Source organism: Acomys russatus, chromosome 11 (genome assembly GCF_903995435.1).
Source record: "Acomys russatus chromosome 11, mAcoRus1.1, whole genome shotgun sequence".
NCBI lineage: Eukaryota > Metazoa > Chordata > Mammalia > Rodentia > Muridae > Acomys > Acomys russatus.
This window is the reverse complement of record NC_067147.1, coordinates 9,956,941-9,969,406: the sequence shown is the minus strand read 5'-3', so window position 1 is coordinate 9,969,406 and position 12,466 is coordinate 9,956,941.

Here is a 12,466-nt window from a genome sequence, read left to right as displayed (position 1 = left end):
ACTTGCACACCAGAAGAGGGAAACAGGTCTCACCATAGATGGTTGTGAGCCACCATGTGGTTTCTGGGAATTGAACTCAAGACCTCTGGAAGAGCTGACAGTGCTCTTAACCACTGAGCCATCTCTCCAGCCCCCGTTTGTTTTATTTTTTAAGACAAGGTTTCTCTATGTAACTTTGGCTGTCCTGGACCCACTTTGTAGACCAGGCTGGCCTCGAACTCACAGCGATCTGCCTGTCTCTGCCATCCCCAAGTGCTGGGATTAAAGGCATGCGCCACCGTGCCCAGCTTAGTCTCTCCTTTTAAAGACATCTATTTATTTTGTGTGTGTGTGTGTGTGTGTGTGTGTGTGTGTGTGTGTGTGTGTCTATCTGTGTGTACACCACATATAAGAGCCCATGGAGATCAGAAAAAGGTATGGGATCTCTGGAAACTGGAATTATAGACAGTTGTGAGGTACCATGTCGGGGACCAAGTCCAGGTCTTCTTCAAGAGCAACAAGTGCTTTTAATCACTGAGCTGTCTCTCTGGCCCCAACATCTGTCTGTCTGCCTCTTTTATAAAGATGGGTGTGGAGGCGGGCACCGCAGGCAGGATGACATGATGTCTTCTAAGTTACACCTGGGGAAGATGTGATAGAATCTTGTGTCTTACATCCTCCCACAGGGAGAAGAACCATAAGAATCCTAGCAGTTGGTCCAGGAGGCAGTTCCAGAAAATATTGGTGGGAAGTGGGGTGGAGAGGAGGGAGAGAGGACAGCAATGTGGGGGAAATGCATCCCCAAGGAGCCTTGTGAAATGTACCCCAAGTCCCTGTGTAGAGGGCCAGGGAGATGGAGCCTGACTCTTTCTCCACAAGCCTTTCAGGCACGGCTGCAGGCCTGCTTGCAGATGTCTTGTCTTTCCATGTTAGCTTGAGCTGGAGCCATGAATATTTCCTTGACCAGAAAGGAAAAAGGAAACTCAACACCAACAACAAGCCTCCTGGCAAAGAGTGGGTGTAGACAGAGACCAACCTTTCAAGTTCATAATCAAAATCTGAGGGATGAGGGAGGGGTACCAGGGCCTGCCACTCTCTGCCCTCTTTAGCTCCCCCTTCTTGTGTGTTTCAATGGCTTCTTCCCTTTCCCACTGTCCCCTCCTGTGCGCTCAGGGTTTCCAGGCTTCTGAGCTGGACTCAAAGCTGTCCTCACACTATCTTATTGGACAATCTACTCTCATAGTTTGGTTTAAAGTTACTTTATATTGGGGCTGGAGAGATGGCTCAGCGGTTAAGAGCACTGACTGCTCTTCCAGAGGTCCTGAATTCAATTCCCAGCAAACACATGGTGGCTCACAACCATCTATCATGTGATCTGGTGCCCTCTTCTGCCCTGCACGTGTACATGCAGGCAGAACACTGTATATATAATAAATAAATCTTTGTTTTTAAAAAAAAGTTACTTTTTATTGCTTATCAATATTATATGTGCATATGGGGTCATACGTGCTATAGTGTATGTGGGGGGTCAGAAGAGAACTTTGTGGAATCGGAATCGGTTCTGTCCTCCCACCTTTATGTGAGTTCTGGGCATTGAACTCAGCTATATTGAGTTTGTGTCATTGCGTAACATGACCTTTAACCACTGTGCCATCTAGCTAGTCCTGCTGTCTTGGTTTATTTGCTTATTTTTATTTTTATTTTTTTGTGTGTGTGTATGGTGTGTTGCTTTTATGTATGTATGTATGTATGTATGTATGTATGTATGTATGCATGCCACATGCTTACCTGGTGTCTGTAGAGAGAGGTCAGATGAGGGCATCAGATCTCCTGGAACTGGAGTTACAAATGATTGTGAGCTGTCACATTGGTGCTGGAAACTGAACTCTGGTCCTCTAGAAGAGCAGCAAGTGCTCTTAACCACTGAGCCAGCTCTCTATCCCCTTACTCTCTTGGATTTAACTAGTGGCTGTATGTTGGTGGCTTCTTGTATTATTCTGCCTTAGATTCCCCCCACACACACCTATTCCTGTGAGCTTCAAGGGCTGTCACACTCAAAATGTCTCCAACCCCAGGCCAGTTGTGGTGGCACACACTTTTAATCCAGCACTGGAGAGGCAGAGGCAGGTGAATCACTCTAAGTTCGAGGCCTGGTCTACAAAGCAAGTCCAGAACAGCCAGGGCTACACAGAGAAACCTTGTCTTGAAAAACAATAACAAAATGTCTCCAGCCCAAGTCATCATCATTGAATCTCGGATCCTCCTACCTCCATCTCCTGAAGGCTTGGATTACAGTATGTACCATCAAGCCAGCTTTACGTGCTGCTGGCGAGCAAGGCCTGGACTTTGTGTTACCATTGGAGGCACATCCCCAGCTCTGGAATCACTGCCTTCATCAAAACCCTGCTTCTCTCATTGGTCCACTAAGAGCCACTGGCTTCTTCTATCCCTTCTACACACCCAGTTAGGCACTTGACCTGCCAAGCGGCTTCCAAAGCATTTCCAGAACCACTCATTCTTCCTTCTCCACCCATCCTCTGCTTGCCACTGGGACCCTCATTGCTGATGACTCGGAACAGTTTGGCTTCTGAACTGGACCCCTATTTCCAGCCTGATTCTCTCTCCCTCCATTGCATCCATCATCCATACTGGTCAAAGAAGCCCCAGGCTAGACCTGTGGTCCACACCTGTAACCCTGGCAAGATGAAGGCTGAGGAAGATGAGTCACAAGTGGGAGGTCAGTCTGGGCTACACAGCATGACCATGTCTTAAAGGGCAGTGAGGACAGAGCAGGTTTAAAATATAGCCCAGTTGGAAGGATGCTTGCCTTATATGTGTGATGCTCCGGGTTATGGCACACACCTGTAGTCCTAGTAGTCAAGTGGAGGTTAGAAGATTAGAAGTTCAAGGTCATCCTTGGTGAGTTTGAGACCAGTCTGGGCTATATATTTGATCCTGTATAAAAACAAGAAAAAGAAAGAAAAAAGAAAAAAGGAAAAGAATTATATGTTCAAGAAAAATATGCAATCTAGTTGTGGAGGGGGGGGGGTGCTTTTTAAAAGTAAATTTACTATCCTGCCTTTGTGAAGCCATGAATTCAATTCCCAGAGAGGCAGACTGAACTTGTTATGCCCCGCCTGGGACCCATTTCAGTGGGTAAAAGACCTGGCCACATAACCCTGACTGTCTGAGTTGGACCCCTAGAGCCCACATCGGAAAGAGAGAACTGACACCTGAAAGCCTTAAGCTGTCCTCTGACCTCCACACACTCCACACACACTCCATAGCACTCGAGCACCTGTACACACACACACACACACACACACACACACACACACGCACTACCTGTACTCACAGACACACAGACACACACACACACACACACACACACACACACACATATTTCACTTATATATTTTAAATTCAGCAACCTGGCCTGACACACAGGGTATGGGGTGTGCTTTTCTCAAACCTCCCATTCCATCCTCTCCACCCCCCAGCTCTGTCACCTGACACCTGTGCTGTGTAACCGGGCTTCCTCTCACCCCTGCCCTCCATCCAGAATATCCTTCCTCCCATTTGCTCTCACTGCTGACTCTAAGAACCCGTCTTCATGCACCTCCTCTTGGAAGTCTTCCCTGAATGCCCCAGGCTGGATTACACATTCTTCTTTTGTGAGCTGTGTATCAGTGCACGCATCAGAAAAGCCACTTCAAAGGAGCTTAAGTAACAATGGAAATGGATCAGATGTGCTCCTGGAACTGCAGGCCCCAGCCGTTGAGGTTTGCCGCTGCTGTGTGCTCTGAGGCTCAAAAGAGCACCGGCATGCCGTCCTGTTGCTTACTTCTGTCTTTCCTGGAGTGGGCTTTGTTCTCAGAGGTCCTGACGTCCATTTCTGACTTCAGGCTCTCACCCTGCCCAGCTTGGCCCAGTGAATTGTCCAAGCAAACATTGGCTCGTCTGGACCTGATGGAGGCTTTCCTTGATCTATCACAACAGGGCCGAGCGTGGTGGCGCATGCCTTTAATCCCAGCACTCAGGAGGCAGAGGCAGGTGGATCGCTGTGAGTTTGAGGCCAGCCAGCCTGGTCTACAAAGCCAGTCCAGGACAGCCCAGACTACACAGAGAAACCCTGTCTCAAAAAAAACAAAACAAAACAAAACAAAAACCAAACCAAATAAAATGGCGAAGGGCTCCCAGAGTTCTGCTGCAGGGGCTAAAACCTGTGCACCATCTTTTCTGTAAGCAAAGTTGCATTGAGGCATGGCCACACCCATCTGTTTATGCATCACCTGAGCTACTTAATGCTACAATGACAGAGCAAGTAGTAGAAGCAAAGATCAGCACACTTTTTTTTTTTTTTGCACAATAATAGAGAATAAATATTTTTGGCTTTATTGCCCAAGAGGCCAAACTAAGGATGTTCTGTAAGGATTCATAATACACATTATTGATTTAAAATTACAATAATAATTAGTCATTTCTTTTGTAGTACTGTTCTATCAACGAGAGACATAGAATTCAGGGGAAGGTTACTCTCTCTCTCTCTCTCTCTCTCTCTCTCTCTCTCTCTCTCTCTCTCTCTCTCTGAAATATGAAGTCTTTGCTGACTTAGAAAATCAGTCTGGCCTTGAATTCACAGAGATCTGCCTGCCTCTGCCTTCTAAATCTGGGATTAAAGGTGCACACTGTCACTGTCTGACTTCTGTTTTCTCTTTCTACCATGTGAGCCCCAGGCTTCTAACTAAGGTCATCAGGCTTGGTGGCAAGCGCCTTTATTTGCTTTTCCATCTTGCCAGCCCCAACATCTCTCTTAACTGATAATTTGGTTTGAATATGAAATAGCCCCACAGGCTCATGAGCTGAATACTTGGTCCCTAGCTGGTGTCGCTGTTTTGGAAGGTTCTAGAAACCTTGAAGAGATGGGGCCTGGCTTGAGGAAGTAGGTCGCTGGGGGTATGCAGGCCTTGGATGGCTGTGCCTGGTCCCTCCCTGGCTCCTGCCATAATCTCTGCTCCCGAGTTGGCCGGGATATCAGGGATACTTGCCACCACCGCCTAAGCTGTTCCACCATGTCTAGTCTTCTGTGATGAACTCTCTGAAAACTATGAGCTACCCCTGCCCCTCCCACCTTAGCTCCATGCCCCCTCTTGTTGTGCCTGCACAGAGCTGTAGTCTGGGAATTGCAAAAGTAACAAATACAGCTAGACACAGTGACACGCACCTTTAATACCATCACTAGGAAGGCAGAACAGGTGAATCTTTGTGACTTCAGGGCCAGCGTGATCTACATTTGAGGAGTTCCAGGCCTATTAAAAAAAAAAAAAAAAAAAAAAAAAAGGAAGGAAGGAAGGGAACATATAATTGGATTCAAAGTTAAAACTCCCTATTAATGGGTCTGGAGAGATGGCTCAGTGGATAAGAGCACTGACTGCTCTTCCAGAGGTCTTGAGTTCAATTCCCAGGCACCACATGATGGCTCACCACCATCTATATTGGGATTTGATGGCCTCTTCTGTCATGCAGGCATACATGCAGATAGAACGCTCATACATAAAATAAAGTCTTAAAAAATTAAAACAAACAAGCCGGGCGTGGTGGCGCACGCCTCTAATCCCAGCACTTGGGAGGCAGAGGCAGGCGGATCGCTGTGAGTTCGAGGCCAGCCTGGTCTACAAAGTGAGTCCAGGAAGGCCAAGGCTACACAGAGAAACCCTGTCTAGAAAAACCAATAAATAAATAAATAAATAAATAAATATAAAATAAACAAAAACCCCCCCTATTATCAATCTGATAGTAAATAACTACCTCTGTTATTAAAGCCAGTCTGGGGCTGGGGATGGAGCTCTGTGGATGGAGAGCGTGTGAGCGGCCAAAGGTTTGGGCTCAGCGCCACAAGCCCCTAGTGTGATTCTGCACATCTGTAATCCTAGCACCCCAGAAGGGGAGGAAGGAAGACCAGAAGCTCCAGGTCATCCTCAGCTACAGAGGGAGCTGGTGATCAGCCTGGGCTGCAGGAGACTCTGTCTCAAAACACACACACATGCACTCCTGCCCGCACACATACACATAGACACACACATACATGCACATCACACATAAATATACACACCAGACCACACACACACTCCACATTCACATACACACAGCACACATACACACAGCACACCACATACTCACACTCACCACACCACACACGCGTGTACGCGCGCGTGCACACACACACACACACACACACACACACACACACACACACACACACACACACACACACACCATCCTGGTGGCTCATTCCTGCCATCCTAGCATTTGGGAAAGTGGATGCAGGAGGCTCAGGTCCTAGGTCATCTGTGGTTATGGTGTGAGAGAGACAATCAGCGTCTGTCACTTCATTTCTGGAACTTTCCGGAGTTAGTTCTCTCCTTTCACCGTGTAGATCCTGGGCACCAACCAGACTCAAGTTGCCAGGGTTAGAGGTGAGCACTTTACCCGCTGAGCCACCCCGACAGCCCGAGGCATTTCTTTTTAAGAAAAGCAAGTCTGCGGCCACTGGGCTCCTTCATGGTGATACCTCACTGTGAAGTTGGCTGGGCAAGGGATCTGAGTCCTCAGGGGAAAAGATCCCAGCAAGGTAGGACTCTTTTTTTTTTTCTTCTTCTCCCCTGAGACAGGGCTTCTCTGTGTAGACCTGGCTGTCCTGGACTTGCTTTGTAGACCAGGCTGGCCTCAGACTCAAAGAGATCCACCTGCCTCCCTGAGTGCTGGAATTAAAGGCATGGTAGGACTCTTAGGCTGTTCCCAGATGGGCTGGCTGCGGTGGATGGAGGCAGGTCTATGTGCTCAGACACTTTGGGCAACAAGATGGATGTTTCAGTGGGGTAAGGCACTTGCAGGCAGGCCTATGACCTGAGTCAAGGCCAGCCACAAGAGACCTATCACAAAAACAAAGAAAGGCTCCTCCTAAGGCTTGTGGGAGAGGGGCTTCTCTTCCAGATTCTGGGGCCCTTGGGTGCTTCTTGGCGTACAGATACACTACCACTCCAATTCCCCCCTTCAGTTTCAGGGCACTCTCTCACATGCTGGTGCCTTCATAGGAACAGTTTTGAACACTCACTCAGAACACCACAGGGCCGCCCAACTCCAGTTGCAATTCCTCTTTATTGTTTATGTTAACATCTGGTTTCCAAATTAGATCATATTCCAAGGTGCTGTATGTTGGGAAGTCACACACACACACACACACACACACACACACACACACACACACACAGTAGGATGGGAGGAGTACAATTTAGCTTCTAACATCACCCGTCGCCATAAACCTTACATGCATATAATATTCTCACACAATAACACTTATCTGTGTACCCACACCCACATCCAAGGTCACACATACTGGAATATGCTACCAGTGGCCTCAAACAGCCACGCACAGGTCCTCTCAGCCCACGCTCTACCACCACACACTCAGTGATGGCCACACTCAGAGGCCTGACCCTGAGGGAGGTCACGCTCAGAGCCCCAGACATTAGCAGCCTCAGACTAGCCTTCTGATCTCACGTGCCCTCCCACCCACACAGCCTTCTCCTTCTTTTTTTTTTTTTTTTTTTTTTTTTATTTATTTTGGATTTTCAAGACAGGGTTTCTCTGTGTAGCCTTGGCTGTCCTGGACTCACTTTGTAGACCAGGCTGGCCTCGAACTCACAGCAATCCACCTACTGGGATTAAAGGCCTGCACCAGCACACCCGGTTGTATCATACAGCTCTTATTTATTTATTTATAGAATATTCTGCCTGCATGTGTGTCTGCAGCTAGAAAAGGGCACCAGATCTCATTATAGATGGCTGTGAGCCACCATGTGGTTGCTGGGAATTGAACTCAGGACCTTTGTAAGAACAGCCAGTGCTCTTAACCTCTGAGCCATCTCTCCAGCCCCCAGCCTTCTCCTTCTGATTCCTCCCTCCCTCCTGCTCCAGCATTTCCCTCCTCCTACCAGACCTGCACCTGGCAGCTCTGTCCTACCCTAGATGGGCCACCAGAGGATGTCCCCTTGCCTTCTAGAAGCAGGTACCTGCTTAGACACCAGCCTTCCTCTCTCATAAATTCTTCCTCGCTCCTCCACCCTTCTTGTATCAGGAGTAGCAGACACAATTGCTCTCTAAACACACACACACACACACACACACACACACACTTAGTCCCTCCAGCAGCCCCACAGCAGCAGTCTGTTCTTCATTATGGGCCAATGCGCCTGTTTACTCACCCAGCTGGAGATGGTTAGAGAGTGATAAATACTGAAAGAGAAAACAGGCTTTTCCCCTCTGTGGCTTCTATTTATGTAACATGTGTCACAGCGGACTCACAGACTCTGGTTCGGAGTTGCTCGCAGGAAATAGTTTATTTTTTCCGGACAGTGGCTTGAGGGGTGGGGTAGAGGGCCAGGGTTTGGGTTTCTGGTCTCACACCCATGGGAGTTTCAAAGTCTAGCTTCCAGAATCCTCTTATGATGCCTTGTTCCTTGACAACTCCCCCACTGCACTACCTCCCACCCTGGAATCACACCCTGGCTTTGGACTGTCTGATAACAGGGGCCTGTCTCACTGCAATGATTTGGAGGGAGCATTGCCTGCTTGGGGCCCCTCCTAGCCACCTCTGAAACCTCCCAAACAGATGGGCTTGCTTTAAGAGCCAGACAGCTAAAAGCTGGGACTCTGTTAAAAAAAAAAAAAAAAAGAGCCAGTTGGAAAAGAAGCTTTGCAGGTAGCCTGCACCTGTCACAGGGCTGGTGGGTGGGGGTGGGGGGATGGGGGGGGTGGGAGAAAGCAGAAGAATTAAATCTCAAGAGAATAAAGGGCCAGAGAAATGGCTTGGTGGTAAGAATGATTGCTGTGCTTCTACAGGATCTGAGTTTGGTTCCTAGCACTCATGTTGAGTGGTTTGCGACTGCCTGTGACTAGCCCCATGGAATCCAACACCACTGACCTCCGTGGGCACCTGCACACATGTGCGGATGCCCATATGCAGAGGCACGTACACCGTGATTGAAAAGTAAAAATAAGTCTCTTTTTTAAAGAGTAAGAACTAGAGATTCCTACCTTGGTTCACTTTGAGTATTGGGGATCTCACTGAGGTTCCCCCAGCATGGATTTCCCAGATGTGACCATGGGGAAGGGCTTGCTCTGTCTGTTCAAGTAGCCATGGCAGTCGGGACTTCAGATGCAGGCCCAAGGCTCCTGAAAAGGCCACCTCTTCCCACTGCCCCCCTACCCCAGGAGCACCTCCTTGGCAGGACTGGCCTTCCTCACTCACACTAAGGCCGGTGGGAATTTCCATGGGATACTACAGGTTGGGCTGTCTGGAAATGTGAACTGTGGGAAATCCAAGAAGTACCCCCTTGGCCCTTCCCACAGGTGGGCACAGTGACTGAAGCCGGAGGAAGAAATCAGCAGAAAGCTGCCTGCTGGCCAGCCTCCAGAGGACACAGGCCACCACCTGAGAGAGCCTGGATTCTCAGGGCAGGGTGACAAGGCTTTTGTTGGGCGTGGAGCCTCAGGAATATCCCAGGCAACTACTGCAGGAATACAGAGGTACCAAAGGACCTTGGCAAGATAGGGTCCACTGTGGATACTAGATCTGGAAGCTCTCACCTTTTACTAGCTGTATGGGAAGAGTTTGGCCATTTCAGGGCAGAATCCAGGCCGAGGTCTCAGAGTTATTTGCAAAGTGTCCTCTCCTGGCTAGGGCAAGCAGCTTCCACAGTTCTAGCTAAGAAAAGACCTTACATCTTGACAATATAAGAACGTACACTGAGGGGGGGCAGTGGTGGCACACACCTTTTCCCCCAGCACTCAGGAGGCAGAGGCAGGCAGATCTCTGAGTTCTAGGCCAGCCTGGTCTACAGAGTGAATTCCAGGACAGCCAGGGAGGGCTGTAGAGAGAAACCCTGTCTCGGGGTGGGGTGGTAGGGGGCAGGGAAGATAAGAAAGAAAGCATACAGTGTGACCCAGTGCAAGGGAGAAAAGCCACCAAGAGGTGGGTTCCCCCTACACCCCTTTTTGAGACAAGGTCTCTTTGTAGCCCGGGCTGTCCTTGAACTCACGATGTAGAACAAGTTGGCCCCAATTCACAGAGCTCTGCTTTTCACTGCCTCCTGAGTGCTGGGATTAAAGGCATGTGCCACTATGCCTGGCCTGGGTTTTCTTTATTTTAGTTTCCTTTTATTTTAGTGTGTGTTAGGGATTGGTTCTCTCTTTTCACCAGGTAGGTCCCAAGGATTGAACTCAGGTTGACAGTCTTATGTAGCCAGGACTTTGACCCACTGAACCATCTTACTCACCCTATTTGTCTTTTGAGACAGGGTGTCCTGTATCCCAGGCCGGCCTAGAGCTTGTGATTCTTCTGCCTCAGCCTTCCAAGTGTCCGGATTGCAGGCATTTGCCAGGACATCTAGCAAGAAGGCAGTCTTTAACAGCAATGGGGGGTTGGGGGGGTGGGGGGGGGGGGTGGGCGGGGCAGATTCAGCAGAGCTTCTTACAGGCTGCTTCCCAGGACCCCTCTCAGGGTATGGACTCAGCAAGTTGGCCGTAGGGTGTCCAGGGGTCAGCCTGCAGGGACTGGTTCCTAGGAATACTGAGACTAGCCATTGGTGGTTTCCTGAACACTGGAAGCAACAGTGGCCAAGGGGGGGGGGCGGGCCCTGAGGCATCCCCCTGCACCATGCCCAGACCAAGATTGAAGTACTCTGTCTGGTGAGGCAGGAATTACCCTGAGTGGATTCCAGCTGGAGACTAGGGAGGGCAACATTGGTTTGGAAGGATGGAAAAGAGGAGAGGAGATTTTTATCAACACCGATTAGGGACCAGGAGATGGTACGATGTTTTGGGCTGGTGGACATGCTGCCTTGTACAGTTGAGGCTGCAGACTGAGTTTGATTCTGATAAAAGGATTGAGAACATCTTCTCTGGGATCCTGCATAACATGCGTTAATCGTGGATACAGTAAATTTCTTTTTCTTTCTTTCTTTCTTTCTTTCTTTCTTTCTTTCTTTCAACAGGATCTCTATGTAGTCTTGGGTCTCCAGGAACTCAACATGTTGACCAGGCTCGCCTTAGACTCATAGAGATCTTCCTGCCTCTGCCTCCCAAGTGCTGAGATTTAAGGCATGTGCCCAACTCCGGTACCATTATTTTCATTTGTTTGTTTTTTTGAGACAGGGTTTCTCTGTGTATCCTTGGCTTGGCTGTCTGGGCTCACTTTGTAGACCAGGCTGATCTCAAACTCACAGCGACCCACTTGCCCCTGCCTCCCCAGTGCTGGGATTAAAGGCATGTGCCACCACACCCAGCTCCAGTACCATTCTCAAAGACCCAAAGCTGCAGATTTTTGTGTCCCTGAGGATACTGACTTGAATAGTGACAGTAAAACCCAGCTACTCTGCCTTCCATCCTGTAAGAAAGCGGTTACTATCACCACTTCCAACCTTAGAGAGGAAAGAAAGGAGGCTTAGGAAGGCAAGCAACTGGGCCACAGCTAGCAAATGGCAGGGATGGGTTTTAGAATTAGCCTGCCCCCTCCTTGAGATGGCGTGCAACACCTGGCAGGTGTAAATGTTTCTTTTATTTGGTGCAGACATTCATTGGCTGACCCCTTCTCCAAACCACACCAAGTTCTTAAGGTTGTTGTTGGTTGGGTTTGGTTAGAAATTTTTTTTTTTTTTAATTCTCGTTCCTTTCCTTCTTTCTTTTAACCAGTCTTACTATGCAGCCCTGGCTGTCTGGAACTTTCTAAGTAAACCAGGCTGGCCTTGAACTCATAGAGATCTACTTGCCTCTGTTGGGATGAAAGGTATGAGCCACCACACCCAGCTATTTCCAAGTTCTTTAAAACAACCTTTTCTTGCTTCATTTATTCAGTGAGTGTGTGCACACACATGTGCACCCACATACACTTGCTCACACGTTGTGTCCCACACAGGGCACGGTAGAGGTCTGTTCTTTCTTCCCACCATATGAGTTTCAGCCATCAAACTGTCGTGGGGCTTGGCTTTACCCATTAGGCCATCTTGCTGACCACACTCTAAATTCTGATTTCCTATATACATAACCCCAGATTCTTTCTCAAGCACCACTCTAAGTTTCTTGAGCCCGAAGACCAGAGCACCCTATCCCTGCCCGGCCTATGTAGACAGGCAGTACTGGCTGGGCCCCTGCCCCAGGCCTGACCCTCACTCGAGAACCCTCTGGGGGGCCCTCCCCCCCCTCCATTCTAACTCCTCCTCAGAAACATCAGAACTGGCACCGCCTCCTCCGAAGCCCTCCTCCCCGCAGCCCCGCGGGAAACCAGGTTTTGCTGGAGGGCAGCGAGTGAAGCAGGCTGTAACAGAGAAACCTCAGGCTCCTCTTTAAAAGTCCCCAGAGGAAGCAGATCTGAGGAAGGGCTGCCGAGAAGGTGCCTGCAGCAATGTCAGCTCCGAACAGCCGGCTGACA